The sequence below is a fragment of the Solea solea genome, chromosome 2 (assembly GCF_958295425.1).
Source record: "Solea solea chromosome 2, fSolSol10.1, whole genome shotgun sequence".
Classification (NCBI taxonomy): Eukaryota; Metazoa; Chordata; class Actinopteri; order Pleuronectiformes; family Soleidae; genus Solea; species Solea solea.
Genome location: NC_081135.1, coordinates 19,441,685 through 19,467,971, shown reverse-complemented (window position 1 = coordinate 19,467,971; position 26,287 = coordinate 19,441,685). Strand labels below are relative to the sequence as shown.

Genomic DNA, 26,287 nt, shown 5'->3' with positions numbered 1-26,287 from the left:
TCATATGGAGTGTGAAGACAGATACTGCTTAATTGTATCGCAGAGTGTTTGCTCATGCAGCCATGAAACTCATATCATATTGAGGAGAACGTTAGGAGTGGAACAAAGTCTTGAACACTCTTGATCCATCCATCCATTTTCTACTGTTTTATCCTCCATATGAGGGTCTGACACAGGGCGATAGGCGGGGTACACCCTGGACAGTTTGCCAGTGCATCGCAGGGCCACATATGGAAACAAACAACCATTCACTCTCACACTTACACCTACGGTCAATTTAGAGTGTCTAATTTACTTAACCCCATATTGCCCCATATGTTTTTTGGCCTGTGGGAGGAAACCAACTAACCCGGAGAAAACCCATGCAAACTGATGACATTTTGGTCTTTGGGCCTTCTTCCAGATCAGAAACATTGTGACACTGGCACTCACATAATGTAGGTCACTCCTACTTGTCACATGTGGTGGCAAGCACAACAAATAACCTCCACCTGTTGGGAGGGAGCAATCAATCAAGGGACTGAACACTGACTATGACCTGAAGCATTTAACATGATTAGTTTTTTTTTTATTATTAATTAATAGATGTACTGGCAAGGTTTTAACATCAATATACCAAAAAAACACCTTTTATTACTTGTATAGATGTACCTTTACTTCAATCTCTTCTTAAAAACTTTATCAAAGCTTTTGGAAACAAGTGATTTGTACTTGTTTAGATCAAGATCGGTCTTTCCTGACCCTACACTTGGGAGATTCTTTGCATTCTTGATTGTTATTTGTTCTCATGTACTGGTCTTCATTCGTTTATTCATTTTCTCCCATTCTATCTGCTCTTGAGGCCAGTTACACCGCCTATAACTCAGAAACGTTAGTGTTTACTAAATCCACCTAAATTAAAATCAAAATTAAAATGTGTTGCACCACTTTTACTAGCAGTTGCGTAGAGTTTAGTAATTACTAATTACACCCCATGGGTGGTGTAAGTCTAGCATGATCTAGCTAGCTGCCATCAGAAAGGAGCACAAAGAGAATAAGGGCTAATTTAGAGAGGATGATGACACTACCAGAAGAAGAACCTGTCATCCGCAACAGATTGTACCCTTTAGATGAGTACGATGAAACAGATATTTATTGTTTTTGACATGACAAAAAATCTAAATCATGGACTTAGAGCTGAAAAGGCCTCTGCCTTAGTTTCTTCAAGTTTGAATTTCATTGAGATATTTTGCCACAGGGTCCATGCAGAGTGTGGTGGAAGACACAAAAGCACTGTGTGCCGAGCAGTGGTTTCATGCCAGCATCTCGATGGGCACTGTTCACATTCTGCTTTGCATGCTGATTGAGTGGACAGCCTGTTGCCGTCACTTAATGCGACTAGTACCCACGTGCACATTAGTATGAGTTTACGACCTACGGGATTGTGTATATTGGTCTGGTGCAACCAAAGTTAATTAACGAATAGCTGCAAACTAGCAAGTAATTCCTAAGCCTTTAGCGATAACTAAATTCTGAATTTAGTAGAGACACGCCAAATTGGTGCAACCCCACCCTGGTCTCTCTCTTGTATCTCCATAATGCCCTTTCTTCTTTCCTTCATTCTGCTTCCTTTTTTGCCCCCCACCTCTTCTCTGTCCCCCATTTTTACCCAACTGGCCGATGCACATTTTTGAGTGTCTGGTTCTGTCATACAAGATTTTTTTTGTGTGTGTTTGCTCATTGTGTGATCTGTTTCAGGGTTTCTTTGCTTTTCGCTGCCTTTCCTTGAGATAATGTGATTTAGCGCCATACTAATATAGTATATAGTATATAGTATAATAATAAAAACACTGTAACACATTGTTAAGAAAAGTGCTACATAAATAATGTTTTGTATTATTGTTATTATTTGTATTATTAATAATTATTCAACTGTACAATGATACATCAAAGCACACACTTAATCTCATAGTCAGTGTTCAGTCTCTTGCTTGATTGCTCCCTCCCAACAGGTGGAGGTTAGTTGTTGTGATTGCCAGCACATATGTCAAGAAGGAGTGACCTACATTATAAGTGGGAGCCATGTCACAATGTGTCTGATCTGACAGAGGGCCTGAGGGCTGAAACGTCATCACGTAAAGTACAAATGTATGCATCTAGCTCTAGAGTGTGCAGGACTTTGTTGTTTGTTTTTAGTCTGTTTCCTCAGCATCTCAAAAGCATCATTGTATGTAAGGAAAAAGTAAGCTCAACCAAGTGCATGAAAGCAGTTTAGTGTTTACTCTTCTGTTTTCTATTGCATCTCTGCTTCTCACTCACACACAGGCACCGCACAACAAGAAACACACTGTAACAGACGGGCCCCACCAATGCTTTGTTCCCATGTTGAGTGCCCAGAGCAACTGGGTGCATCTGTGTCACAGAGGCTGGACCTGCTGCCACGGTCTGCGATGGAGGAGAGGTGGAAAAGGATAAGGGGGGGGGCTAGTGGGCTGGAGGGCTGGGGGGTTGGTGATGAATTATGGTAGACACATGAGGAAGGATTAGGGAAGGTGATAGTAAGGGAAGTGTACGAGGGTGGGGGCTTGTCGAGGAGCAGGGCTGCTGGCAGGAGCAGCGGTTAGGGAAGCAACTGAGGGGAGTTGAAGAGGTTGGGGGTGGTGGGTTAGTGGGTAGGAGGAGGGGCTCTAGTCAGACAAGCGAGAGAGGGTAGAGAGGGGATATGGACCTGAGCCAAGGCCCGGTCAAACACAGAGCACACGGTGCAAGAATGCCAACAAACCCCCTCCCAACCGGTCCACTACCAAAGAGAAGATAGAAAGGAAAAGGGAGAGAGAAGAGAAGGAAACTGTAAAGAAAAGAAAAACATTGAAATATTGCAAATTAGAACCAAATAATTAACTTGTGTTTAAGTGCAAAAGCATGTTAAATAAAAAGGAAAGTGCTTCATGCTGGTGTGAACTGCGTTTCCTGTGTGTTTTGCCTGTATTATACACCACTGGCCTTTTCGCCACAGCTCACTTCCCCCTTCTGTGCCCCTGGACGCCCCTATGTGACACACTGGTCTGATAACAAGCTTGCATCTCGCTCACCAGCACACTTCCCTGCATCCTCTCTTTTGAGTCACTCAGTGCAGAAACTTTATGCAAAGCAATGAAAGCTGAGTATGACCAGGATATAGTCATTAGACTAAGTCTTGGCTGAATAACACCTTTGACAACGCTGGAAAATAAGGGTCTAATACATGTTTGTCGAAAACACGCATTTCGCTCGTTTCCTCGCAGTGCAGACACAATAGAGCAACAACCGAATCACAGCTGATGTTGATCTCAACCTCAGTCTGCTTCATGTTAGGCTGTGTCTGTTCATGACCTCATCTTCTTGGCCTCATTCTGATCTTGAGAGTCATTCAAATCGTTCCCTGCAGAGTTACTACATAAAGAGCAACCACACCAAGCCAAAAAAGAAGAAGAAGAAGAAGAAGAACAGCACATAGTGTGGTCAAAGATTCAACAGAGTTGAACCTTCAACCCATAGAGGCGAGTGATGCCCTTCTAAAACAAAACACGGACATTAGAGATGTGATACAGGTATCACATATTGGTACGAAACCAATCCTGAAAAGCAGGATCAAGTATAGGTGACAGTAGGGCCAGTCTGGGCTCATCTAGTCCATCCTCTCTGATGATAAATAATAGATAAGGATTTTGCAGATGTAGTATGTTTCTGTATACGTTTCTGACCCATTTCCTGAAATAATTGTTATTGCTTATAATTGCAGTGCTCAATATTGTCTTTTAAAAGCTGCCAAGCTTTAAAACCCTATGGATTTTCAAAACATGGGGTGATCAACATCTCCAAAAGTACACACATCCCGAAACATGGTTTACTTCATTGGTATCTTATGGCTTTTTATACCTTTTACTTGTTTTATGTTATACTATATTACATTTTATTCTAATGTGGCTGTACAGCAGTCCATTTAAAAATACAGCGGACTTTGTTTTTAAATGTGCTTTATAAATAAAACTGGATGGGAATGGATTGAATTAGGGTTTTCTCCTGCAATGTAGCATTCAAATTCCATTATATTTGTAGGCTAACAAAAGCCAGGTTTTAAAAAATCGAATCAGTCATTTTAAACTCACATTTAAAATGACTGGATCCTACATTTCCCACACTGTACATTTCTCATAAACACATCCACATGTCCACAGTTTACAACACACTGGTGTTCCGCTATTAAGAAAAGTGGTGGCATCATCATGTCTTGCTAAATCGGACTTGACAAACTAAAACACTGAGCTTCAGAAGACACTCCGTACAATAAGTGCTTTCACAGGCTGAGTAACACTCCTACTTTCAGAACTTTCCAACTCCAAACAGCACATATAAGGTAAACAGGGTTGATGATATGTTTCTGTGTTCGAGTGGTGTTGTGAATGCGAGTTTTCCCTGAAAACTTCACTCCTGGATGTTCTGAGATGGACACAGTCTTTTTTTTTTCTAATCATTCCTGGCACTCTGTGAATGGTCTCAGAATTTCCATTTCATAAGCCGTGTTTTCCTTGGCAGGCGCAATAGGCAAAGTCTTTCGGATGCTTCTGGGACATTTTTGAACTCAAGAGAGCAGAGTGCTGCTACTTCTCCCTTCATAGAACAATTCAGCCTTCCTTTAACCAAATAGCATCAACAAGTACAACGGCATCAAACCAGTGTGTGTGCATTGCATTGAAAGAAGTGTGTTCCCTTTATGATTAAAAAAACCTTCAAGATGCACTCAAGTGATACATTTTACCTCAAAACTCCTCGTGTTTCCCCAGGGAATAAAACAGTCCCTCAGAGGAACAGCACAGCTCTGTCTCCATGAACACAGCTATTATGAGACAGAATGCAATTCTCATGTTGTGGATGTTTTCATCTCTGGGACATCCAACCAAACTTGAGAAGCCAGGGGAGCTTCATCGATCCATGAGGTGCACCGTCTATTCTTTTGTGGGTCACGGGGAAAGCTAACCGGTTGACACTGAACTAATAGACTCTGGAGAAGTCGCCAGGCCTGTCACGTTTAGCTCTGGGTTTAAACAGGGTTTTTGGACCAGTTAGAATGTGTTTAATCAGCTATCACTCCCTGGTCAAATCACTCTGCAATGCACGTGGCTTCACTACCTACATCAATTTACTAACATCTTCTTCTTCTTTATTTTTGGCAGCAATGCAAATTTCTGCTTCATTTCCTGTGTGACACTATGTTGTGCGTTTATGTTCCAGCCAGTAAATAGCCCTACATATTGTGGTGAACCTTACTTATTACAGCTCGGGATTGTGTTCAATATTTTTTCAGTTGAAAGAAAGTTGACTGAAAAAGGGACCAAAGTAAAGGAATAGCAACCACTGTGACTTTGTCACTGAACACCACGGTGGTATTGTTTTCTTCTTCCTCTAACTCATTTTGTTGACAGCACGTTCCCGATGTTACTATTAGCACAGTTGAGATGAAGTGCCGGGAGAAAAAAACACAATGCAGACCAACCACTGATAAGTGTTCACAATGGTTGGGTATGCCTGCTAATTTTAGTCTGAAAGAGGCTCTAGAGAAAACCCACTCTGATGCTGAAAGCCACGATCAAACCAAGACTCAAATCTAGAACCACCTTAACGTGTGAGGCACAAGTGGTAAGTGTGTGGACATCCAGTCTTTTTAAATTAGTGTCATTCTGTCTCTGATTTGATTGTATCCAAGCTTCAACTGTCGTTTCAGTTCACAAGTCATGTAACCAGATTTAAAAAAATATATTTATAATGGTTCCTCTTGACGTCACAACAGCACATAGTATAGGATCATTTATCAATAGGTTGTCACCAGCAACAATATATGGCTCTGACGTCTCCTTAATGATTACGCCTTGCATGACCACACTCAGGCTGCTAGCGAGGGAGGATATTATCGACAGAATGCTTGTCACAAAATGCCTAGTAAAGCAAAAGCGAGGCATTTATAAAAACCAAAGACGCAGAGGGCAATGGAGCGAGACGGCCCCAAAGATGGACATCAGAACCATTTGCATGGACTGAGTGGAAATGGCAAAGTGAGAGTATTGATTTGATTGATCTGTACCTCAGAACACAAATCAAGCGCCATTGTGATGAAACCCAGTTTGAAATGCTGCAAAACTTGTGTTTGTAACCCAGTATAGAAAAACACTACATTGTGTCACTAGTTCCATAAAGTTTAATGATAGTTTGAGTTTAATGAGCATGGGTTCGCAGGGTTTGGTGCAGTATGTGGAAATGGGCTCAGAAACAATGTGGTGTGCCATTTGTTGGTTTGACTCCTAAAGTCTTCAGAAAAATAATAGAGAAAAATGTCCTTTATATACAACACAGAGTCTAATATAAACTGTTACTACAGCAAGAGAAATGAAGGAACAGCAGGATATGTAAGAGTGTGTGAGTGTAGAGAGAGAGAGAGACAGAGAGAGAGAGAGCAGGAAACTCATGTTTGAGAGACCTCAGCACCTGGGAGGAAACAGCTCTGTTTGAAGAGCTGATACCCATGTAAATACACAGACAACACACCCACACACAAACATAAACACACATGCACACACACACACACACACACACACTCTCACACAAACACCCACGGAAGTTCCCATATTCTGGTGGATTGCCCTTGGGTCCTTGCTATTTCTGCCAGGGGCAGGGGGATCCTGTGTCAGTAATCCTGTCGGGATGAGGGGGATGAGGTCGCCGGATGTAGCTCAAGTCCACTCCCTTCACACACACATGCATACCCCACACACACACACAATACTAATATTGCAGCATATTTTCAAAACAAGCTTGAAGTTTTACTTTAAAATAAAGTTAGAATTTGCTCCAAAATTGCAACAAAAAAAATCTATCACACATGCACTTGTCCAGTACTAACACTCGAAAAAAACCCACACCTGTGAATAATTATGAAATGTCATGTTTCAATTGGACACGGAGAAGTCTTTTGTGATGATTGCGTTTGTTTTATGTGACAGTGCTTGTGAACAGATCTGTGCATCCACTGACAAATGCCTTCTAAGGTCTTGTGTAACTGTGGGAAATGAAGAAGCTATTTATTCTGAGCGGAAACATTCAAAGCGAAACAAGGAGTTGGTGGCTGTCTGGTTTGTCTGTGTCTGCGCGTCAAACACAAGATGACTTCCTGAACACTTGCTCTGTTCACGACACACACACACACACACGAAAACAAATCTTGTGACCTTTACCTGCACCCACAGTGAACCACATTTATCTTAGATTTCTTTATGCACACACACAAACATGTCTCGCAACATTTCATCTGTGCTCATCAAAGAAGAATAAGGATGCCTGATCAACACAAACAGCCTCCCACACACACCTACAGTATGCTCTCACACACGAACGCAGATGCACATAAATGGCTACACACACTCACACACTCCCTCACAGTGCTCCAGAGGGTGGTAAACGAAGAGTCTGACATCCTCTTGCATCATGTGCGTCAAATGCAGCAGAGGAACAGCTAAACATGCTGTGACCATGACAGCTCTAAAGTGAGCTGGCATTACTCGAGTGAGCTTCGGCTCATAAGTCAAAGCAATTAGGGACACCATTCTAGACAGTTAAAATCCAATTGAAAAGCATTTTATGTTATACAAGAAATAATAAGTACATTATTCCTATTCAAATATTCTATGTGAGGGCTGGACTGTTTTAAAAACCAAAAAAAAAAAACACAAACTACTCCATACAAAGTAACTCCCTAAGAGCCAATACGCTATGAGCTCTTCTTGTTTCAACATAATCGGGTGACCTCCCTTCACACACATGCACTCACCTCGATAAATGCAGCGGGGTCAGTGGCTGTGCATCTAAAATAGCCTCTGACACAAAAACCTCACTTGTACCAAAAGGAGGGGGAGGTGAAGCTGAGCAAAGCCACATAAACACATGGAGCAATTGGCACAGCATTTCAGGAAGACAGCACAATATTCATTTCATTTCACAATGTCTGTGGTTATAGGTTTTCACACTGTGGGTCCATGCTGTATGTGTGCATGAGAGGAAGGAAGATGGAGGGAAAGAGGTTAGCTCCAGTGGATCAATAAAAGATGCACTAAGTAACTCTGTCCTCGTCTCTTATTTACTCTCAGTGCACATATCCGAGGCTGAGGTGACCACACTGCAGCAATTATCTGTAACTGTCAAAGATGCACCTTTGGCACAGAATTCACTGGAAATAAAATACTGGAAAACCAATGAATAGACATTGTAATACACTACTACAATACAAACAGTATATATATATATATATATATATATATATTTTTTTTTTTTTTTAGAATAAAAGCCCATGGGAGTACATATGAAGATATAAGCAAGTGAATCATGGCACTCAGGCTTTGCTCCCCTCATGCAAGGGTTACGGCTGCATTGCGCTCACTTATACGGCGGGTGCTTTCATCTGCTGCACGAACACTGAGGTGGGATGCATTAGATTAGCATCCTCACAATAACCTGCATCCTTCCCACCACCACTATCACCGCCAACCACCCACATACTCTCCTTCTCTCTCCCTCTCCATCTTCCTCCTCTCTCTCAAGGGATGACAGTACACTCCTGTCCTAATGGGGAATTCTTTGAGTAGGCTACTGCCTTTTATCCCCCAGGCTCTGATAGTTTGTGTATGTGTGTGCTAAGCATGTGTTTGTGGCCCCTTCCCCCAACATATGCACTGTGTATATACAACTTACAACGGCTTGTCTGCTGAATTAAATGTGCACATGTGCACTCACATGCACTCTAAAAGATCGACCTAGATGTCTTACAATGATTGTACAATGCAAGCACTAATTCACTGACTCATCTACTATATACCATCTCCAACACTCTTCCAGTTCTTTCCCTCTGATCTTTTTTTCTCACTTGTCATGTCTTGTAATAGAAACAGAAACATGCATGCAGACCTATAAACAAACGCACAAGCATTAATGCATTCGCCCTTAGTCTTTAATTGTCTTGCCAAGTCCTCTCGATGCAGCACCACCATGTGCCTATACCCCATCTAACCTCCCCTCTTTGTGCTGACACAACCAAAATCCACACCGACACACTGCATATGGAAAGAGCATATCATGGACCCAACCAAAACATTCCTACACTCTGACACTTATTACATCAAATGCATGCACAGTTATTTTCGCTCGCTGAGTTTTTTTTTCCCCTTGGTTTGACCCAATCCAGCTCTCCAGCACCACTCAGTAAAAGCCAGCAGCTGTGTTTACCTCCATTACTCATCAAATCATGCCTTCACTTTGATTATTTTTCCTCTGTTTTTTAACTGATGTGCTGCCGTGCCGATACCTGGTTAAAGCAGCCAATCGAGTGCCGTCATGGCACATAGTATTAACCAACAGTGGGTTCAGCAAAAGCCAAAGAGCTCATGGAATGCCACGGGCACCCCAAATGGATTCCACATGTTGTTTGCGTAATTTCCTCCCACTAAAGTTGACCTACAGTGAAACTAGAAACAAAACAGAGATCCATGCAGCATCCCTGCGCAGGTCTGCTGAAATCATCTGCACTGAGGTTGGAGAGATGCAGCCACCCAAAGTCTGTGTAAAGGGGAAACGCTTCCTGTAATACAAGCTCAGAAATGGTCCAAAACAATCGGAAAATGAGGACTACGAATGCTCTTCCATCCACTTTATCTTGGCTTCCTTCCTTTTCTCTCTTCTTCTATTAAAATAACCATATTTGGCTAAAGCAAGCAGCTACTTGGTTGAAAGAGGAAACATAACCACAGATAGACATATTGACATGCATTTCCATGTGAGCCACAGAAACATGTTGAGCAAACTTAAATCAGAGTCTGGGGGCAAACTCTGCTATATGAGTCACTTCCAGTAAGCACTGACTGTTCCACTCTAGAGATTGTGTCATATGAACAGAACTTGGAAGAATGCGCTGGTCAGAGTAAATAACCACCTGAATATTTACCTCCCCTTGCAGCTGTTTGACAACAGGTTTTTATCAAAAGACATGTTTGGTTGCGCTGAAGTGTAATAGTTGAAAAAAATGCTAAATACTCACAGTGATGTTTGTCATGCTGAAATGATCCAAGTTAAGTTCTTTCTCTTTGTGATCACTGTTTAGACTATCAACCTCACTGCTTTGCACAATACTTTCCATGAATGCTCTCTCTCCCTCTCTCTCTCTCTCTCTCTCTCTCTCTCACTCAGTCACAAAACACACATGCCCCAGCACTCCATGTACACCCATAACTCAATTTTGGTAAACAAATGTGGGCTGGACAACGGGGTCAAAGATTGGATCCACGGGGGAAAGCGCAAAAGGGAAAAGAACATTTTGTCATCACCTGACATGATGAAATCACAGCTCAGGGAGATTGGTTCACAGCTATCACGGACAAATATTAGTCTTCTTTCACAAACATGAAGTTATACGCAGCTACCAGCACCATGTCTCACTGCGCTGCTCAAAAACAGCTGCAAAATAACTCCAGATGGATGCTTTACCCTCTCGACCTATGACTTTTTTGTCCCATTGATTTAGTTAGCCACATAATCAGGTACATCTACCAATATGCAAATGCATCTGTTTGGCTGCTGTCTGTTTCACACATGATCTTGACTGTGTGGTCGCTGGTCTTTTGATGGGCCAGTGTGTGTCTCTGAGTCTGTGTCTCCTATGGCAGAGAATTTTCCACAAAGCCCAGTGCAGCCTATCTGCAATCAATGACGATACACTCCATAACACCCACCTGGATCAATGGCACAGTCAGTCAGTCAATATGCCAGCAGTTAACCCAGCTGATTAGGGGTAATGCGAGGAATTTCACATCGCCCTGAATAAGGCAGTGAGCCTATGCGTTGTTGGAGCAGACAGACAGGAGCAAAGCGCTTCTTTCTGAAAGATTGAATCTGTCAACACAATCTCAATTTGTGTGTTGTGATCTGTGGCAGACAGATGATGCCTTTATGGGGGGAGGGGGGGTACTGTGGGCAATTAAATGTGCTGGGCAGAGCAGTGATGATGGACAGATAGCCTCTATCCTGTAGTGACTGGTTTTTTAATTGAGTCCCCCCACCACCACCACCACCACCTGCATTGATCTCTATCATAAGCTCTTGGACCATGTCCATGGGAAGAGGGGGTTGAGCCATTCAAGGGATCAGAGTGGCAGCACCAGTTTGTTGCAGTTGTGATGGGAAAACAGCTTGGGCTGTGTCACAATATAGTGTTCATGATAACATCAGTAGGGTTTTTAATATGATCAAATTTAAAGTTGGGGTAGGCAATATGTTTTGGCGCGATTAGGGAGGGCTCGATACAACCTGTTCATGTCCAATACTGATATCACTACCTTGAATTTCTACAGATATCGATAGCCATCAATAAAGTCTTTTACTTCTTTTGAATCAACTTAGCGTTTACCGCCTAGCTATAACCAGCAGTTTAAAAAAAAAATTCCATGCATGTTCCATCAGTGAGGCAGACACATGCAGCCGACACCCACATCGTAGTCACATGACTGTGGTGGAGCACATCTCTCTTGCATGTCACCTGTGCTGATTGAAGCATTAACATGATATCTATGGGATAAGATTTGTGTCAATATTTTCAAACAACACTTTTCACGAAGCAAGCAACACTTTATGAACAAAATCAAAATACACAAATTGCAAATAAAATATCGATTTAATTTTTTTGTTTGTTCAAAGTGTTAAAATAATGACACAAATCTAATTCCATAGATATCTGGGGTTTATGGAACATAATCAAATTTGATTATTGTTTTTTTCGCCCAATATTTGATCCAGTGACTTTGATTAGTATATTGGACCTATACTGATAGTGAGTATCCTTAGGCATTATTGAGGTATTATTCCAAAGTAACCTTTCAGCATAATCTAAATGAAGTGATCTGATAGCTAGATACTAATAAGCCGATTTCAGACACCCACTGAACTCTGCCGATTCTTCAGAAATTCTCCAGAGGGCTGTATGTGTGAACACGGATTCTTGATAGATTACTCTGCCAGCTCCCCAGTATAATCTCTAGTTAATGTCCTGGTGAGCTCATATGAGAACGCAGCAGGTGAAACTCCGGGGGAAAATCTGAATCTCTGTAGGTTCCTGCTTCTTCTCAAGCGAGTCCTTCTCCTCTTGTGTAACGCATCGCACCAAACCAATCTCCCAATTGTTTTGTCTTGCATGGAAAGCAACCTCCATAGATTGTCCACACACAAATCTCACATCATTAACGTCTTCAAACTTCTCTACTGCCTCCTCTGGGCTGTGTCTCCAGCCTTGAGGAAATCTGATTCATAGTAGGAGACTTTGACCATTTCAGACGGATGGCTCTGCTATTGGCTGTTCTATTAAGCTGCTGTACACATTCTTTAGGTTAAATGCTTTTGCTGTAAAGCAACTTAAAAAAAGGAAAAACAGTCTAAAAGAGAGTGAAATAATGAACGCAATAAAATGCATGTCAATATCTGTGAACTGTTTTGGAGATGAGGAGTTTGTCTGTCTGTGTATGAAGCCCAGTGTCTTTAATCACGTTGTGGGAAAGGTTAAGGACGGAGATCCTACACTTTTCCAGCTTTCTTGCCTATGGAGCTTTAACTCATATGACCTGCAGTGCAGGACAGGGAAAAGGAATTACCAAAGTGGCCAGTGTTTGTTTATCTGAAAATGCCAATCAAAACAGTTGAAAAGAACAACTGAATAAAACCTGCTTTATGGAAAATGCTGAAAGAAAAAAAAAGCCACAAACCACTCCGATGATTGTAATTGTTTGGTTGAGTCCTGTGACTATATAGTTTGTTTACTTTTTCCAACATGCGTGACTATTCAAATGAACTTCATTCTGTGCATCAGTAAGTGGACATATTACCATGTGTGCCACTGTGAGAAAATGTGAAATATCTTCAGCACAACAGTCGCTTCAATCTGTTGCTGCTGCTGCTGCTTCACGCTGTTTCGTTCCCTTCTTTACAAAAACTACACATGCACTGCTGATACAGTTAGGAGTGCACATCAGTCAGTCATATTACACCACCATTGTTTCTGGGACTTTCGTGTTGAGCTGTCAATGAGGCTCTCAGACACAAATTTGATGATGCGTCACAGTCAATTCGGCTGAAAGACTTATTTTAGCAGTAAAATACACTGCAAAAATATGCTTATTTTCACAAGACTGTTTATATAAATATTTTAATAATTTTTGTATTAATAAAAACAAACATTCTTTGATTTTAGCATCTTATATGTGAATATTTTCTGGTTTATGGGCTGATTATGTCTACTTAATGATGTAATTTTAATGTGTGAAAAGCATTAATCATCATTTTCATCATTATCTTTTTATGTACCAAACAACTAATGGATTAATTGAGAAAAATAATACTTTTAGAGACATGACTTTTCTACACTCTAAAATAAGATAATCCTTGATTCTTCCTACATGGGGAAATTTGCAATTACAATTAATAATTTGCTAATACAGTAAAGCAAAGGTGGTTAAACACCAGCAACACCAAAAACTCAACCTTGAGTATCAACTGATATGATACAATCTTTTAAATCATCAAGCTTTTTACAACACACTTACGCTGATGCATCTACCACCTGGTCACAACCAGCCATTTCCAAAACAGTGTTCCAACTGTATAACAAACATTCTGCTCCTGTAAAGAAGAAAAGAACAGCCCACATTTTTACAGCCTGTGCTTAGTAAAGAATTTAGAGCAGATTGAGTCTTTTGGTTACATTTCATGTTTTTCTTTCTTTTTTTTGTGATACTCAATCCAGTGATTTTTCCAGCGAGTATTGGAGAGATATCGATGCCGAGTATTGTACCAGCTCCTCCTGGATATAGAATCTCCACATGAGTGGTGATATCAGCCTGCTTATTCATGCACAGGGAGAAGGCCCTTTTGTAAATGGATTTAAGTGAGAGTTTAAATGGGCACTAATCTCACTCGCTGAACATCCGTGAGCTACAGGAGGTCTCTGCTACACATAATAGCCCATCACCCCCTTCATCATTTTTTTGTAGATAACACCCCCACCTAAATTCATAGAAACTCACACCCCATGGCTGTTACACAGTTAAAGGCAAAGCAGGGCCTCTCCTTAACGCAGGGTAAAGTCACAGAGGTCAGTGCTCAGTTTCCACATCAAACCCAGGAGCAGAGGCCAGAGTCTCATCCCCCCCACCACCACCACCAGCTTTCTCCCTCCCTCCTGTCCTCCTGCCACCACACACACACCCCTCCTCCTCCTCCCCTCTCTGGATGTACAAATGCCTTTGCTGTCAGCTCTGCCCTGGTCCCCTGTAATTGAAAATAACAGCCAAGGGCCAGCCCCCGGCCACTCTCCCCAGCCTGGTGGCTCTCTGCCTCTCTGACAGCCACCCATCAATACCAATGACTATTACACTGGAAGTGAGAGCACTGGCGATGACATCCAAGACACCACCCCTGCAACACTCCCACACACACACACACACACACACACCTCCCCCCCAGTGTCCTTCCTCCGCTACCCGAGCCTCCTAATGTTTAACCCATTGCTAACAGCCTTCTCTCTGTATCTTTAAGCTGCTACCATAGACCACTCTCTCTCTCTCTCACACAGTCACACACACACACACATACACACGCGCACGCACACACACCGAGGTTTGCGGAACTTTTCTTCCTATGACACTGCAGTGACAGCTTAAACAAAGCCTCATCTTTCACCTTAACCACAACCAGTTAATGCTTAACCTTAAACTTAACCTGACCACAATTTAAATTTTAGCCCCAAACTTAACCAGTTCCTCAGAAATTAGGTTCTGGACCAGGTTTTGGTCTCTATGAGGACTACTGCTCCTGACAAGGTCAGTCAAACAACACATACAAACACACACACACTAACACACACGCACAAAACAACGCTCTACAGACAAGTCACAAAACTCTTGACAAGCAGCAAACTTTTTTTCTTTCCAGTGAGAAGTGCTGAGGGAGAGTGTGTGTCTCACTCCACACTCCACGCAAAATCCACTCAACGTCACGGCACTAACAGTGCTGCACTGATAAGCTGTGTTTTGAAGTTGATTCGAGGTAAATAAGTGACACAAAGATTCCACAGCTGGTGCCTGCACTGTAAAGTCAGGATGCTCTGCATGTCCACAGCCACTCAGTCAGTGTATAATCACTTTTTTTGTCCCCCTTCACTTGTCATGACAGCTTTTATGAATTCACTTAGGTTTGAGAGAGTTACATGTCCAGTCGAGCAGAATGCAGGCAGACTCTTTCCCCTCCACTGACAGACACCAGACACGTATGTGATCTGAGTTGTCATCTGGTTTGACAGAGCAATGACAGCTAAACAGGATGCACTGAGCACAAAGCCCAACACTGTGACACAAATGAAGCAAACAGCAGCAGCAGCAGCAGCAGAAGAGGAACAGGGTGAGGAAAAATGCACAGACCTTGTCAGAAGCTGCAGAGCCGTGGAGACTATAGGACAGTGTTTCCCTCTCTGTCTCCTCGCCTCCTCTCCCTCTTCTCTCCTCTCACTGTGCGTGTATGTACTGTATGTATGTGTGTGAGTGTGTGTGAGTGTGTGTGTGTGTGAGTGTGTGAGTGATCAGCACCCTCCCCTTCTGCCTCTCAGCTGCTCAGCTTAGGCAGTTCTCAGGAAATGAATGGGAGCGCACAGAGAACTGTTGTACTTGCAAATGACTTACCCCGAGTCACATGATCCGCTAAATGTAGGGTGGGCCAGTGGGTGGAGGCTTCATAAGCAAAAGGGAAGACAATATACTCTAAGCTTTAACAGCATGCATCGAATTACATGGGGGCCCCACCGGGGAGGTTTCCGACGTGTCCGCGCTCTCAGCCACACCGAGGTCCTTCTCTGCCCCTCCCGGAGCGCAGCGGAGATCCGCGGGCTGGGGGTGCGCACCGGAGCACCTCCCCGTTTAAAGGGGACGGGAGGAGGAGGAGAAGGTGTGGAGAAGTGGGTTTAGTTTAGAAATTTGAACTTTGTTGATTTAGCCAACTATATATTTATTTTCTTAGTCGTGCCACAGTTGCAGAGACTAAATATTTGGATCTGTTTTTAAGTGACCCTTCTCTAAAAGTTAAATAAAATTAAAACTATATATATGTATATAATTGAACTGAAATTGAAAATAAAAACGTATGACGTTGCTTCCTAAAATAAATTTTAAAAAAGTGGGAGTTACTGACAGTGGAACTGTAAAAATTTCTTTCTTTTTTTTCTTTTCTTTTTTACCAAGGAACTATTTGATAAGGAATTGTCTTTTTTTCATTAACATTTCCTCTGCAGCTTCTAAATTTGAGGATTAGCTGCTTCCCTTGACAAATATTTCATTCACTAGACTAAAAACATTATTACTGGGTTATATCCTCCTGTGGTGTCGTTTTCCATCCTTTTCTGATCAGCACTGACACTGGAGCTGTAATAGTAATAACGAAATATAGTCTAATAGTATAGTATATATATAGTATAATGTATCAATTAGTAGTCCAGATCCCGAAGCTAAAGAGCCTCTATTTTGATGATTCATTTATGTTTTATTCATTTAAGTTTCCTTTTAAATGTGTCTACTGTATTCAAAACAGTAGACAAAATGACTTAAGTCACATCAGGCTCTGTACAAACTGTCATGCCCTAGATGTCAAAGAAAGGAGTGTGTTTGTCTTTAAAATATAGTTGAATAGTAATTTATTCACAAGAATTGATCTACATAAAATAAAACACGTGTTTAAAGGCTTGTGTTGACCATAAGTCCATAACCTAAAGTTTAGTCTCGAAGTCAGAAGAAAAACAGCAAATGTTGAATCATTTTAGTTCCTGCTACAAGAATAAAATGTCACTCTTCTGCCCGCTGTTTTAACTGATTAGCTTTGCTGGAACACTTCCTCATAATGACTGCTTTTAAGTTATCCTCCGTATAGTGCCTGAGCTGCTATACCCATGTCAGTTTTCTCTCCTGGTGTTCTCTTGCTTGATGAAAGGTGTCTCTGTGGAACGAGAGGCTGATGCTGATGCTGATGCTGATGCCGCTGAGCTCCCACAGTCAGTCACTCCCCTGGGAGCTCTAATTAAGGTAAAGGAAGCAGGACTCATCTGCATGTATGATGGTGCTCTTACCTTTCTACATGGAGCAGGGTTTATCGTGGCTGAGAGACACAGAGATGATGGAGACAGTGATGGGGAAAAAAAAGGCTATTTACAGTGTTACTGTAAGCCTAATCCAACTGCTGCCCACTTAATATTCACCCTGTTTCACACCAGATACTGTATGTCTTCTGTTTGCAATGAATGGATGTTAAAATGGTTGGGTGGAGACGAATGGATGGAACAAAAGGGATGGAGGGAAAGAGTGACTAGATTAATAAGGTTGTCTGCTGGATGGAGAGGTGGCTGGGTGATTGTGTATGGGTGAATTAAGAAGTATGTTCTGGCTGCATGTGTAGGAGGGGCTCTGAGTGTCCAATGGAAAGAAGGGTTGGTTAAATGAATGCATGAATGGAAAGAGGAGGGATGATGTGGCCATAATGAAAAGTGTAATGTTTGTGACGGTTTTGCATTTTTGTATTTTTTCCAGTTTCATTTCAACTACAGTATATTTGAGCTGAAGCCAGTGTGAATGAGATTCACATCAGATTCACATGTGTACCAAATGATGGTGAAAATAAGTATGTTACACGGGTTCAAACGGGTAAAAAAAGAAAAGACAATAATATGTGAACATGCACTCCACAATGTGATCTGCAACCATGCACCTATTGGATGGTTCTAGCTGTCAGTCACACTGGTGTCTACACACTCTACTCATCAATTCTGTAAATAAATGGGAACATAATTTAAAAAATTGACACCATGCTCTAGTGATTGAAAACATTAACTCCTCGGAAAAATGTTTATTGATGTAATAAATGAAGTGAGAAGTAGGCTCACTTTCCCATTGACTTCTATTCAAACTGAGTTATTTTTGCAACCAACAGTCACTCCCGATGGCTGTCACACTTGCTGGGCTTCACTTTTCAAAGTGGAAGACTACATCCATTTTTATGTAGCATGCATGCCATTTAATTTATGTCTGGGGACAGACTGGTACAATCTATCAGGCCTAACTCTATGTATTAACATATTGATGGCAACAAATCATCAGGGAGTAAAAATATCATGTCGACTGACAAACGTGTCCCTTACTCAGCTTCAAACATTCAAATACGTTCCTGTCATTTTCTGTTGATTTCCTTTTCTGTTCTGTAGTATCCACTTAATTTGATCACTTATGGTCTGCACGGTTAAAAAAAAGAAGAAAAAAGACCTTTTTTCTTTCTATAAGTCTCCCCCTCATTTAACCATTTTCTATATAAACTGTTATTGGTGAAGTAGCAGGTACACAAAAATAACAAAAAAAACGTTTTTGACATATAAGGGTTAAAGTGAGAGTTGCATTTGAGGACGATAGTTTCTGAGAAAGTCATCAAGTTGACAGTTCATCTCTCAGGTCAACATAGGAAATGCCCTGGTGTTCCTGAGGGTCTGCCCCCTGACTCTGTGCACATTGAGGCTTTTGAAAGTATTGCATAATCATTTTATTGCAAATCATTTGATATATGTGCCATCCACTTGACCGTATTAAGATCTCATTGAAATGCAGCCCATCATGGATAGACCAAATGGCGGACGTGGTTATTCATCTTGTGTATTGATACATGAGAATGATCAATTACAGATTAATGTGATATTAACAATCTCGGAGATGATTTGCATGATGATAAGACTGACTAGTTAACAGGCACTTTGAGGAATCTGTGTGTGTGTGTGTGTGTGTGTGTGATGGGACACTAATGTAACATCAGCCACAAGGCCTGGTGATGATCCTTGTAATGATGTCCTTAGGAGCCCTTTTCAAATGAAACCCTCACTGTGCAACTGGTGCCTGAGGAATCCTGGCATGCACTGGAGGAAGGCAGGCAGAGAGGAGCGCAAAACAAGCGCTCCAAGGGCAGTGGAGGAGGGAGGAGTGTCGGTGGAAACGGGAGTACGAAGCTGCAGAGATCTGTTGAGGAGTTTGAAGAGGAGGAAGAATGAGAGAGGATGCTGGGAGATGGTGTGAGGGACTTGGGGGAGGGGACACTGTAGGGATGGATAAGTCACGTGAAGGGAGTTATCTGATTGAGCGCTCGAGTCAGAGCTTCTAGTTTCCTGCTGTTGTCCCCAGTAGGGCTTATTAAACACCTGAGATACAAGCACCTCTCCCAAGGCTATGCCGTTTCCAGACAGGTTCCTAAATGTATCACCCTGGAATGGGAGCAGTTCAAAGACAACAAGGGCATCTGGGGGGATCATTTGTGGTGCAGTATAATAAGCTGTAAGGCATCAAGAGAAGCATTATCATTACACACTTCTCCCTTGCATCATCTGACCCACTCTCATCAAATTATTGTAACACCATTCATCATTTAGTCACACACTATAAAATGTTCACACTGAGGGGGCCAGTATTCTTACTGGGCAAAGGAAGCCTGTGTTTGACTTAGCAAATGTGTGTGTGTGCGTGTGTGTGTGTGTGTGTGTGTGTGTGTGTGTGTGCACATGCGTGTGTGTGTGTGTGTGTGTGTGTGTGTGTGAGTTGTGAAATGCTACGGGTGAGCGATGTGATGCTCCGCTCATGTTGTCTCTAGCTGAACTTTAGACTCTGGACTGAAAGAACAGACATGCCAGACAAGGAAGTTGGGAACAGAGACGCTAAACACAACCTTTTTCTGCACAGTCATGAGGGAGGGAGGGGGGAAAGGGGGAGGAAAAAAAACACTCAAGAGATAGATGATATTCTGATATTGTTGGTTGACTTATAACTACACCAACCAGCCACTTTAATTAGGTTTAGGTTACCTAATAAAGTGGCTGGTGTGGAATTTGATTTCTTATTTTGCTTTAGCCTATCAGCTTTTACAGGTTAGACATTTTGGGCCTCACAAATAGTCTTCTGCATACCTTAGTTGAAATAGTTGTTACCATATATCCGCTGCTCACTGGATATTGTTCTCTTCTTTGGACCATTTTCTGTAAACCCAAGAGATGATTTGACCAACAAACTTGTGTAAAGTTATTTAATTCACCTTTACCCCCATTGAGACTCTCAATATGAACTTCAGCAGATCGTCCTGCCTTTGTCTACATGCAAAAATGCATTGAGTTGCTGCTATTTACATTTACAAGCAATGTCACATGCATACCTAATGGTTCAAAGGCTTCCAAGTAAATGCTTTGAATGTAATCATAAAAGAATATGTATGAATAAAAGAATGTTCAAACCCAAAGCATGAACTTGAGACCTTGAAAACAACTTGAAAATAGGATGTATTCTAATAAACACATAGACTGTCATGACCCGTTCATGTGGACAGACAGTCTTGGTTTAAAGGCAATGAAGTGCTCACCTCTGGAGATTCTCTTTATCCCCCGCAGTTGCATTCTGATCACACTGTGAATGTCCGACACAATAAGTCTAATGCACAAAATGTCAAGGCTTCTGTCCTCGAAAAGGAAATCTAAGAAGTACAATAAACTGACCCCCAACCTGTTCATCTCTCTCTCTCTCGCCGACTGTCAAACACAAAATCTGTGAATGGTCCATGTTGTGACTCTCACTGTGCTCAAAATGGCACGATTCGTTTTTACAGCAAAGTTCCCCTGCTACATTACAGAATATATTTGAACCAAGGCTCTGCTCTGACATTTCACACAACAAAATAGGTTAATTGGTGACTCTGAATTGACCGCAGGTGTCAATGTGTGTGTGACAGGTTGTTTGTCTCTATTTTGGCCCTGTGATATGCTGGCAATATTCCCAGGATGGACACTGACGCTCAACCAATGTCAGCCTGGACTGCCTCCAGCTCCCACCATGACCGTCAAAGGAAAAGTTGTATGGCTGGATAAATGGATGGATATTTTGGAGTTTAACTGACTTTTTATGTGGCCTGGTGCTTGAATAACTTCATGATTCATGATAGTTTTTTGCATTATAATGCTTCATGTGTAACTATAGTGTAGATCAGTGATTCCCAAAATGCATTGAAGGTACTATAGGTGGGCCATGTGAGGTCATCAAAAACATGTGTAGACTGCTACCTCATGCATTTGTGTACATACATAAATGGGCTAATTTGACACATAGTTATCTTATTTCTTACTAATTTACAATTCAGTGTTATCACTAGTTTATTTTTAAGTCCTTATAAATATATAGCGTCCCATACAGAATGCTGACCTGCTATTTTTCATGCTTGAAAAAAGTCACAAGTGGACTTTTAAATTAACCATAAAGTTTTGCCTTTCTTTCATTATTTTTTCATATATGTTGTGTTTTGTGTTGTGTTGCGCTGTAGCTGATTCAGACGGGCCACTTCTTACAGAACACAACACCATGATGGCTTTGTAGTAATTCTATGTATATTATTTTGATAATTAAAAAAAAAACAAGAACAGATCTCTGGATTTTCACAGTAAATTATGCAGGCTAGGGATTTAGACAAGGAGATCGCTGCAGTGTATATAACTCAAGAGTATCTGCTTCAACGTATCAGTATGCAGATGATAGGTTTGGCTTAGGTCTAAACCTCCAGTGAGACCTTCATGTTAGAAGCTCCCAGATGAACAGGTCTCACTTAAGTCATACAATATTCTGCTATATGGATACCATAGTAATGCACACTGGTAAAGAGAGCTGTATGAATTATTGATCTATAGATATACACACTATATACATTTATAAATCTATTTATTGGTGCACATGGGTCATTTACTAAAAATGCAACTTCCAAGGATGTAGCACTATATGTTGTGAAACACAGCTCACAAATCCTGTTAATTGTGCTGAATAACTGGGATACTATAGACATTACGACAAGTTTGATTTCAGCACATTCCTATGGTCTGTTATTTTGCACTATGCAAAAGAATGCTGTTGGTTTAAATCAAATGAAGAAGTTAAACGGAGCTAGAAGAGACAGTTAGAGGTAGAAATACATGACAGAATGGAGAGAAACAAGAATGACCATGAGAAATCCAAAAGAAGGTAATAACACTGAAAAATGGATGGGTAGGACATCTGCTTGCTCGGGGGGCCTCCCCTGGTCTAGTGGCTATGCATGCAAGTGTGTTGGTGTGTACATTGCATGTGTGTGTGTGTGTGTTTGTCCAGGCGTCAGTACACCTGCACAGACTGAGTGGGTTGGCTCAGTGGGTTGGCTCAGTGGGCTGGCGTGGAGCTCCGTGCATCTCCCCCCAGGCCAGCTCTCTGTCAGGCCCTGCCAAGGTCAGCCTCCTGCCAGGGGGGGGTTGGGGTTGTGGGGGCGGGAGGGGGACGCTTCAGCATGACCACCGGGGCCTCAGCACGCTGTGTCTAATAGCAACCGCAAAGCCCTCGCGCACACGCACACACACACACACAAACACACCCCTGCAATGAACTTTAGCACCAATACAGAGACAAACACGGTCGCAAAAAAGCGAGCTGTAAGGACACATTTGACGAAGGCTGACTGTTCGAAGCATCTCACACTTTTCACTCTCCACACAAGAAGGAAACAAACCCAAAATAAAGCACAAAGAAGCAGAAACACAGTACTTTGGATTAGTTGACAAAGTAATGTTACATTAGCTGCTGCAGCTTAAGTGGATGAAAGAGAAGCTTGAAAAGTAACAAGGAGACTTGTGTGTTTCAAAACTGCTTGCTCCGTATTGTGTCCATTCCATCGCTATCTGTTACCGAGATCATTTTACAAGGTGTCTGAGCCCAGGGTGGAGCCTGTGACACTGCAGTCATCCTGAAATACCTTACTCACGTATGCACACTCGAGAAGAGCTGCAATGAGTGATTGCGATTGAAACAGCAGCAGCTGAGCCACAGAGTGACTATACAACACCTTGCGGAAATTTTCACCGTGGCATCAGTGGCAGGACGTGAATCAAACATGTTTAGGTGAGAAAATTAGATCATGGTATGCTTTATGTTGCTGTATTCTGAATTTTTAAACCAGAGTATACAGTGAGGAGTGGCTGAGAGATGAGCCTCCTCATACGGGCAATGGAGACACCTGGATTGTATGGCAGCACTGGAGCAATTACACACCGCCACTCCTCCACACAACCCTGCTGCTGTCAAGCCTGTCATCAAAACTAGTGTGTGTGTGTGTGTGTGTGTGTAATCAGCCACCAGAGTCCCCAGCGTTACTCTTTTGTTGCTCTTTTCCCAGCCAGCAGCCCTTTGGTTTTGTGGCGGAGAGACCTCGTGTTGTTCCCTTTTGACAGCTCAAACCCTCCCTGACTCCCTCACCCACCCACTCGCATACACACCCACCCACCCTGCTTCACCTCCTTCCTCTCCTCACCTCGTCCTCCTCCCTCACCTCCCCTCCCTCCCAGGAGTTTGAGTAGAGAAGGAACAGCTAGTGCTCTCCAAATACAAGGACAGAAGCTGCCAGCATGTAGCCATGGCAACAGCTTCTCTCTCACCCGCCACTTCCCCGCTCAGTAAAAAGGGAGTGTGGAGAATTGCAGGGCCCCTCTCTCCTCTCTATGCTCTCACACAGCCCAAATTAGATGGGTCACAGTGTTTTTCTGGCACCCGTTTAAATAATCATAGAGATGGATGTGTGTAGAAAGAGAAGGAGGAAGAAAGAGAGGTGAGGCGGGGGCATACCAAGGAAGTAGAATGGGGGTGTTAATCCAAAAGATGCAGATTGCTGCACAACAAATGATTTTTTTCCCCAGACATAAGACTGTGGTGGGCAGAGACAAGGATGCTTGAGATATTTGTGAGCCATGGTGCAGAACGTATCTCAGCAAAGCAAGTGAAGGAGGGGAGGACTCAATTTGTAATAGTTTAAATGGCAGCGTCTCTCTGAGAAGGTGCGAATGTCTGGGAGACAAATCAATTCCATGTTCCAAGCTCACTGCTAAATGTGATTTCTAAGGTTAATTTACAGGTCGATCGCTTTGACTTGTTAAGTGTCTGCCATATCAAGACAAAGTACATGAACAAGTGCTCATACAGACGTTATCAACTCTCTTCGCGCATACATTGCCACTGGCATAAGCAGAGGACATTAAAGTGTCAGGGGTGGCATTCAGTGATGATCATCTTGGGTGTAAGGAGTGATTACTTCAGTTACTCTTGCCTTTATCATCTTGAACCAGTCTGGTCATTCTTCTCTGACCTCTCAAACCAACAAGGCATTTGTGGTCAGAGAACTGCTGCTCACTGGATATCTTCTCCTTTTCTAACCATTCTGTGTAAACTCTAGAGATGGTTGTGTGTGAACATCCCAGTAGTTCAGCACCTCCTGAAACACTCCAGCCCATCTGGCACCAACAACCATGTTCAAAGTCGTTTCAAATCACCTTTCCTTGAACAGTTTGTACTTTAGGAGGTCGTTGTGACCATGTCTACATGCCTTGATACACTGAGTAGCTGCCATGTGATTGGCTGATTGATATTTGCATTAATAAGCACTTCAACTGGTGTACCTAGTGAAGTGAGTGTAGAGTTAATATACATTTTGTGTTTCACATGTTTCCCTACACCTCTGCATGAGGCTGGTGTTGAGCGCTTGGTGTCCTCTAAGTTGAAGTCTCTGCCAAGAGTTTCTGATATTAAGAACACGACATTGTATGATGGAAAACCCTGAAATGTTTTCTTTTCATGAGCTGCTGCCATGAGCCTTGCTTGGGCTTAATAGCGTGCTGGCTTTTGAAAATAATTCAGCCCAGCTTATTTTCTACTTGATTTACTCTGTGCAAGCCTTCCCTCATCAGGCCAGGGTTTTGTTATTGAGCCAAAGTAAATCAGTTTCCCTTTTCAGCGATATGTTGAGCCGGCACCAACAGCAAAAAGAAAACTTCAGAATATAGCCAGGATTACATCACAGACAAACAATGTCTATTTTTATCCAGGCTAAGCTGTTTCTTACATCCAGGAATTTCCAAAACAGGAGAAATCTGGAAGATTGAGAACAGAGAAACAAAAATTGAATTAGTCGTAAACGCAGAGTCAAAATATGGATTAAACATTGTCCAGCGTGTTTGGAATTCAGATCTACTGGATTTTAGAGGCCTTGTAGTTTCAGGTTTCTCTCGCTAAAGATTTCTCTGAAATACGCATCATCAAGAAAATAGCTTTAAAAAATTCAGTGAGTAAAATTCACCAACATTTATTGGGGAAGTTACCTGTTGCAGCTGAATGTCCGTCAACTCATCCTTCCTTTTCAAGTGTGCTGGAGAAGTAGCCTTCAGTTAGCATCAAAACTCAAAATAAGTTTGTCAACTGTAAAGACAGGGTGATCCAGAAATGGCAGCCTCTGTAGAGCTGGCCTGGCTACTGATAAAAGCCTCATTCTGGGGCAACGGACGACAATTTGTATACATTTATACACAATGGACCTTTAGGTACCATAGAATTGCACTGATGCTGAGTTGGCTTGAGTAGTTTACTTTGATCCTTTGCAATATGTAACATGTAAAACAGTAAGAAACCCTGCAACAAAGGCCTTTCTCTTCAAAACTCAGTGCAGTTTAAATGTTTCATGGGCTTAAAAAAGAGGATAGTTCATGAATAATTCAGGGTAAAAATGCAGAAGTAAACACATTAGGTAATTACAAGGATAGGATGTTTTATTCAATGGACATGATGTTTGTTTGCGTGAGTCAGTCTACAGACAGCTGCATGTTAGACATACTGTATCTGTCCAAGCTGAGTAGTGTTAAAGATGAACGACTATTGCATGTAGTAGACTCTGAATGAAAGGTCACTGAAACGATGTTCAGGTGCGCGTGTGTGTGTGCATGTGTTCGTGCATGTGCATGTGAGTGTGAGTGTGTGAATGTGTGCACAAGCTTGCTTGACTTCCCCACATTGATACCAGATGGCCCTTCCCATCACAGCCAATGGAGGAATTCAGCTGGCAGGACCCCTTCTTGTTCATGGTCAGTGTGTGTGTGTGTGTGTGTGTGTGTGTGTCCCTCTCCACGCCCCTCCTTTCCCAACATACACTGACCTATTTGTATTCTGGGCAGAGCAGATGAGGCTCCAGGCCCGCTGCCCTGCTCTCCTCCAGGCTGTCCCCCACGGGAGGGCATCTGTGGGTCTGCACTGGGCAGATAGGGTAGACCCATCATGGCAGCACTTTAAAGACCACGTCACTGGTCCGCAGA

The 26,287-nt window shown here is 42.2% G+C and overlaps 1 protein-coding gene across 3 annotated transcripts in view; it reads right to left on the bottom strand.

The window, feature by feature from the left end:
* klf12b (Kruppel like factor 12b) overlaps window positions 1–15,936 on the bottom strand; it is a 43,946-nt gene extending 28,010 nt beyond the window's left edge. The window contains exon 1 of one of the 3 annotated variants that reach the window (XM_058619856.1): window positions 15,771–15,936. The gene's annotated coding sequence lies outside the window, so the exon portion shown is untranslated. The other 2 variants (XM_058619846.1, XM_058619865.1) reach the window with 2 other exon arrangements.
* Between the last annotated feature and the right edge of the window lie 10,351 nt (window positions 15,937–26,287).